Here is a 6,718-nt window from a genome sequence, read left to right as displayed (position 1 = left end):
CTCCTTTCACAGTAAGATCCTAGCCTTCTGATGCCTTATTCATCAGAAAAGACAAGTAGGTGAAGTTGCACGTGAGATCCAAAAATAAATAAATAAATAAAGATAATAATTCAATTCAATTCAATTTAAATCACCACATCAAATTCACATTGATTTCATCACCCACAGTAGACTAATTACAAAATATTCATACGGACCCGCCTAATCAAGTTGAGTAAGTGGTGTCTTTTGAATATTATCATTATTATTTCCTTTTAAAAAAAATATGAATGTCAACTTTGTTATTTTTAGGTAAAAGATAGTTGTATTAAAAGATAAAATGGATATATAATAGGGATACATAAATGAAATCAATATGCCCACAAGTAGTGAGCTACATTGATCTAATAAGAAAATCTGAACAAAGGTCGACCCATTACATCCTCTCTATCTCTTGAGCAATCCCTACTGGACAAAATTGAATTGGAGTAGACAATTGAATGTCAATTTGTTAATCACACACTTGGTTATTTACCAATCGTTTGCAAACATATATTGAACAAATCTACAAATATATTATTCCAAATATATCATAAACTTAATTCTTTATTAAGCACAACTAACCGATTATAAAAAAAGATTGCATTTTTATGATAATTTGGTCATTTTGAAATGTCAAGAGAATAAGAGAGAATAATTCACTTCTTTGCGAAACTAAAGTGTTGGGTAGTCTTTGAAAATTCTCCCTTTTCTTAAACAAACATAGAATCAAACCCAAAAATTAATAAAAAGACATTAGAACTTCCAACTTACAATGTCCATTAGTCTTCCCTGAAATATCTTACCAAAAGCAACTAACAAAGAACTTCTTTTTGTTTTGGTCGAAGCAACTAACTAAGAACAGAAACTTAAAAGGTAAAATTACCTGAAGTAGCAATAAATTAATCTCTCAAGTCTTGCAAATTAATTTCCACAGCACATCCTCTTTCTTCAGCTCTGCTTTAGAGCTCCAGGTTCTTCTGATCCAACATGATTTGCTTCATCTGTAACCGACACAGCTAGTTTTCTGTACTGAAAGAAGGATCAGAATCGTTTCCATCACCTTCTCTGCTCTTCGACCATCCTGTGGCACAGAAAAGACGTGTAAGTAATGGTGGTGTAATTAACACCAAAGGGACCATATAACTCTCGCTCTGACAACTCTCCCTAGCTATGTTTCTTTGTTCTTTATTTTTTTTCTTCTTTTATTTCTTTCTTTTCATTCACTCTTCGGCTCTTCTGTCTTTTTTCTAAAAGCAACTGAGACTAGAAAGTTACAAGGTAAAATTACAGAGTCTTACAGATCTCTAGCTCCTTGATCTTCTGGTCTGTGACTTCTAGATCGCTGTTCTTGTAGTCCTTGTTCTTCTAGATCGCTCGTTGTTCTTCTAGTTCCACGACTCCAGCAAAGTCTTGAAAGATTTCCTGATTTTTTATCTCTTCCTACCTCTTTTTTCTCTCGCTCCTGAAACTCAAGATAAGAATGATAATTAATCAAACCCTTCAGGAGTAGTCTTCATTCTTTATAGTAAGATCATTCTTATGCCTCTGAGAAGTGCTTTTACTTTTGTTTTTCTTTTTTTTTTTGGGGGGCTTTTTTATCCCCGGGGGGGGGGGGGGGGGTTTAAAAAAATGATGGGTTGTTTTTTTTTTAAATTATTTATGTTGTTTTTTTTGTGATCGTGAAATCAAAATTCCTCATGCCCTAATTGTTTCGGACCGATCATACAAGGGTAAATTGAAAAACAGAGAAGACAATCACATGATGACGGAGTTCGGCATAGCCTACTCTCCGGGACTCGAGTGTGAATCCAATCCACTATAGGTATGCGTGATTACAGACTAAAGAAGAAGAACAGCAAGGAACATATAACCTGATATACACAGTCTCTGGTTCTCATAAGATCATCGAAGGATCGCCTTGCTCTTGCGATCAGAAGCCCTATCTTTCCATCATCAACAACCAACTAGAACCATAGGTACAGGTGACCGAAGACGAACGCCATGAACGAAACCTCAAGAAGCTTCAAGAACCCGTAGCAGAGAGCAAACCAAAAATCAGAAAAACGAGTTGCATAACTCGTGCGAGCCAAACCCCAGCCCTAATATAATAAGGCCTGAACCATACGAACCAAAAGAAACCGGTTCGGTTCAACACTAATAAATACAAGATTACCAGATTACCCCAACATTCTCCCCCTTAATCTGTATCCCCAAAAGAACTAACTATAGTGAATTGGATGCGACCGTCATCGTCCACGTATACCTGCACACACAAGACAAAAGGAAAAACATAGTACAAAACAAATAAAAATATGCAAAATACCTAGACACACTAACCATGCAATACTAATGACTCCATGCAGATATACCATGCAACAGACTGCACCAGGTAGAGAAAACCCTAAACATAACTCATAACTCATAACTCACTCATACAACAATGAAGAGCACACATGCACACACGGGCATATATCCCAAAACCGAGATAAACAGAATAAGAGTTATAAAAATTTGGGCAGCATCTCCCCTAAAACTGCAACAAATGCAAAACCTGATAAACAAACAAATAACCACAAGACACACACCACAATATAAAACAAGTAATATACAACTCAAAAACTTACAGAACATATGTACTAAAAGACAACATCACCAATTCCCAACAAATCAAGACAATGTAAAAATTTAGAAAGAGGCAATGACTTAGTACCACAGTCTGCAGGATTATGCTCAGTACTTACCTTTTCAACTAAAAGTGAACCATCAGTTATTTTATCCCTGAGAAAGAAGTATTTAATGTCTATATGTTTGGTTCTATCATGATAAACAGGATTCTTACATAAGAAGATAGCACTCGGTTATCAACAAAGACAACAAAGTTTAATCTTCAAAATACCAAGTTCACATAACAAACCATTCAACCATATACTTTCTTTAACACATTCGGATGCAAGCAACAAGCTCAGCCTCTGTAGTGGACAGAGCAACTATAGGCTGTTGTTGCACCTTCCAACTGATGCAATTACCAGATAACAGAAAGAAATAAGAAGATAATGATTTCCTGTTATCTATATTACTAGCATAATCTGAGTCAGTATATCCTTCAAGAATAAGATCACCAGGTGTGGACTTGAACACTAAACCTTTATGAACAGTACCTTTCAAATACCTTAAAAGCCACTTAAGAGCAAGCCAATGTTCTTTACCAGGGTTAGACATAAACCTACTCAATACACTAACAGCATGAGCAATATCAGGTCTAGTACATATCATAAGATACATAAGAGAACCTAAAAGACTAGAATAAGGGATCTTTGACATTTCATCTTTTTCAAAATTATTCTTAGGACAATGATCATTTGAGAGTTTAAAATGTGAAGCTAAAGGAACATTTACATGTTTACAATCAAGCATGTTAAACTTCTCAAGCACTTTCAATAAATATAACCCTCGACCAATGAACATAGTATCCTCCCCCTTATCCCTATGAATCTCAATCCCTAAAATTTTCTTGGCTGTCCCAAGTTCCTTCATCTCAAATTCAGATTTCAACTTGTTCTTAACATCTTGAATAAGACTAGAATCAACACAAGCAATCAATATATCATCAACATAAAGTATAAGATATAACACAACAGAATCTGAAATGAGAAAATATAGGCAACTGTCATAAACACTTTTCTTAAACCCTACACTCAACACAAATGAATCAAAACGTTTATTCCATTGCCTAGGAGCCTGTTTAAGTCCATAGAGAGATTTCTTCAACAAGCAAGCTTGTGATTCATCTCCAGCTGCCGAGATGCCTAAAGGTAGTTGCATATATATCCTTTCTTCTAAATTGCCATGAAGAAAGGCAGTTTTCACGTCCAATTGCTCTATTGTCATTTTGTTCGAGCAACAAGGGACAACAACAACCTTATAGTCTTATACTTGGCAACCGGAGAGAAAATTTCATCATAATCCACCCCTTCTCTTTGAACAAAACCTTTTGCAACAAGTCCGGCCTTATATCTTTTGGAATTATCAATTCCATCATCTTTGATTTTAAATATCCACTTACAAGGTAATAACCTTTGATCCTTGGGCTTCTGAACTAATTCCCAAACCTGGTTCTTATTTAATGAATCTAATTCATCATTAATGGCTTGAACCCATAAATCTTTATCTTTGGAACCCAAAGCTTCTTCATAGGAACTAGGTTCTTCTAACCCAATATCAGAGACAGAAATATCAGTCTCATGTGCAAAGTTGGCTACAAACCTTCTAGGTGGCCTAATCATTCTCCTAACTCTATCCCTGGCCAATTGGTAACTACTCGGATCGGGAACTTCTTCCACCTCACCAAGTAGAAGACTCGGGGAGAGGGCAATGGCCCACTCTCACTCTCAGAAACTACAACCTCAGACTCTTTATTACCAGAGCTAGGTTGAGGGGAAGTCAAGGGTACTTTTGGTATACTAGAATCAAGAGTCTGAGCAGGACTTAAGAAAACATCAGCCTGCCCTAAATCAAATTGAGTGAAGTCTGTCATTCTTTGATCAAGTGGATTCAAGTTAGTATTGTCAATGGAAAGACAAGGGAACACACTCTCCCTAAAGAGAACATCCCTACTAATAAAGGTCTTAACATCGAGCACAGTCCTATCCCATAGCTTGTATCCTTTCACCCCCTCGGGATAACCTAGAAAAATGCTCTTTTTACTCCCCGGGTTCTAATTTTCCAATACTCGATGAGCAAAGGATTCACACCCAAATACCCTGAGGTAACTAAGACTGGGAGGTTTACCCCACCACATTTCCTCAGGGGTTTTAAACCCTAAGGTAACAGAGGGACTCCTATTGATTAAGTGAACAGTTGTTGTATGACTTCCACCCCGAAAACCCTTAGGTACCCCCTGAACCGATGAGCATACATCTAGTCTTGTTTAAAATTGTCCTATTCATTCTTTCAGCAATACCATTTTGCTGAGGGGGTGTATTTAACAGTCCTATGCCTTTGAATCCCTTTATCATTACAAAATCCATTAAACATTTCATTAACAAATTCTAATCCATTGTCAGTCCTTAATGTTTTGACTTTCCTATCACTCAAGTTTTCTACCAAAGCAACCCAATACTTGAACTTTTCAAAAGTTTCATCCTTGGTCTTCAATAAGAAGATCCACACTTTCCTAGAGTAGTCATCAACAAGGGATAAGAAATAAGAGTTTCTACCATAAGACAAGACCTGAAGCAGTCCCCACAAATCAGCATGTACATATTCTAATATATCCCCGGATAAGTGAGACCCAGCTCCAAAGCTTAACCGGTCTTGCTTACCTAAGACACATGACTCACAAAACTCTAAGTTATCAATGACATCCTTGCCAAACAGGCCTTGTTTACTTAGAGCTTGCATTCCTTTATTGCTTATGTGTCCTAGCCTAGCATGCCACACACTAGTGATATTTGATTCACTTGACAGACAACAAGTATTGGAGATATTATTAAGGAATGTACTACCATCAAAAACATACAAACCAGATCGAGAAATGCCCTTTAAACATACATGAGATCCCTTAGATACAGAAAGACTACCCCCAGAGATACAAGTTACAAACCCAGCACTGTCAAGGCTACTAATTGAAATCAAGTTTCTCTTTAAGTCAGGTATGTATCTAACATCATGTAAGGTAAAAACAGATTTATTGTGATTTAACAATTCAACATAACAATTCACATAAATCATCATTACCCATCATAACTTTGGCATTATTCAACTCAGACAAGTGTGTAAACCAGTGTAAGTGTGGACACATGTGATATGTACAACCTGAATCTAAAATCCATCCTTCTTGCCTACTAACCTCGTAAATGGTAAGCACCTCACTGATGTCTTCATAGACATTGGCTTGACCATTCTTGGATCCAGGCATATCAGAATGGGTATTCTCCAATTCCTTCATTTTTCTCTTATAAGCAAAACAGTTTTTCTTAAAATGTCCTACTTTCTTGCAAAAGAAGCATCTCTTGAGGTTTGTATCAGACTTGTTGTTCCCATTATTATTCTTATTGTTAGACTCATGGCTTTCAATTACTTTTCCCTTTCCTTTTGGTCTCCCTTGTTTGTAAGAGCCCTTGCCCTTTACAAACAAAGTTTTCCCCACTGCCCTTAGTCTTACCAGAAGCCAATAGTTCAGACTCCCTATTCTTTAAGGCATCAATCAATTGTTCTAGGGAAATGTTTTGACATGCATATTTGATTGAGTTCTTCACAACAAGGTAATCATTATGTAATGAATTCAATAGGATAATAGACAAGTCCTGATTTTCCAATTTAGTCTTTTCACTTGTATTGGCTAAGTCTTGAATAAGCTTCTTAAATATATCTAGGTTCTTGTCAAGGGTAGTTGTAGGGTCCATCTTAAACCCATACAACCTCTCCTTCAAATAAATTTTGTTACCTAGATTCTTCTTCTGGTATATCTGCTCAAGCTTGTTCCAAACTTTTATAGGGGTGTTGTCTTCATCATCAAGACACCTGATGACCCCATCTGTGATGTTCCAGAGCATGCAACCAATTGCATTCTCCATCACTTCAGTCCTCAAGACTGGATCAATACTTTCAAAGAAAGCATCTGGGTCATCAATTGATCTTAGGAGCTTCTGTTGAGCCATTAAGGCTCGAACCTTCCTCTTCCAAATCCCAAAGTCCC

The sequence above is a fragment of the Hakea prostrata genome, chromosome 3 (assembly GCF_041222555.1).
Source record: "Hakea prostrata isolate BN-2017 chromosome 3, UWA_Hpros_2, whole genome shotgun sequence".
NCBI classification, from domain to species: domain Eukaryota; kingdom Viridiplantae; phylum Streptophyta; class Magnoliopsida; order Proteales; family Proteaceae; genus Hakea; species Hakea prostrata.
This window is presented reverse-complemented; position numbering follows the sequence as displayed.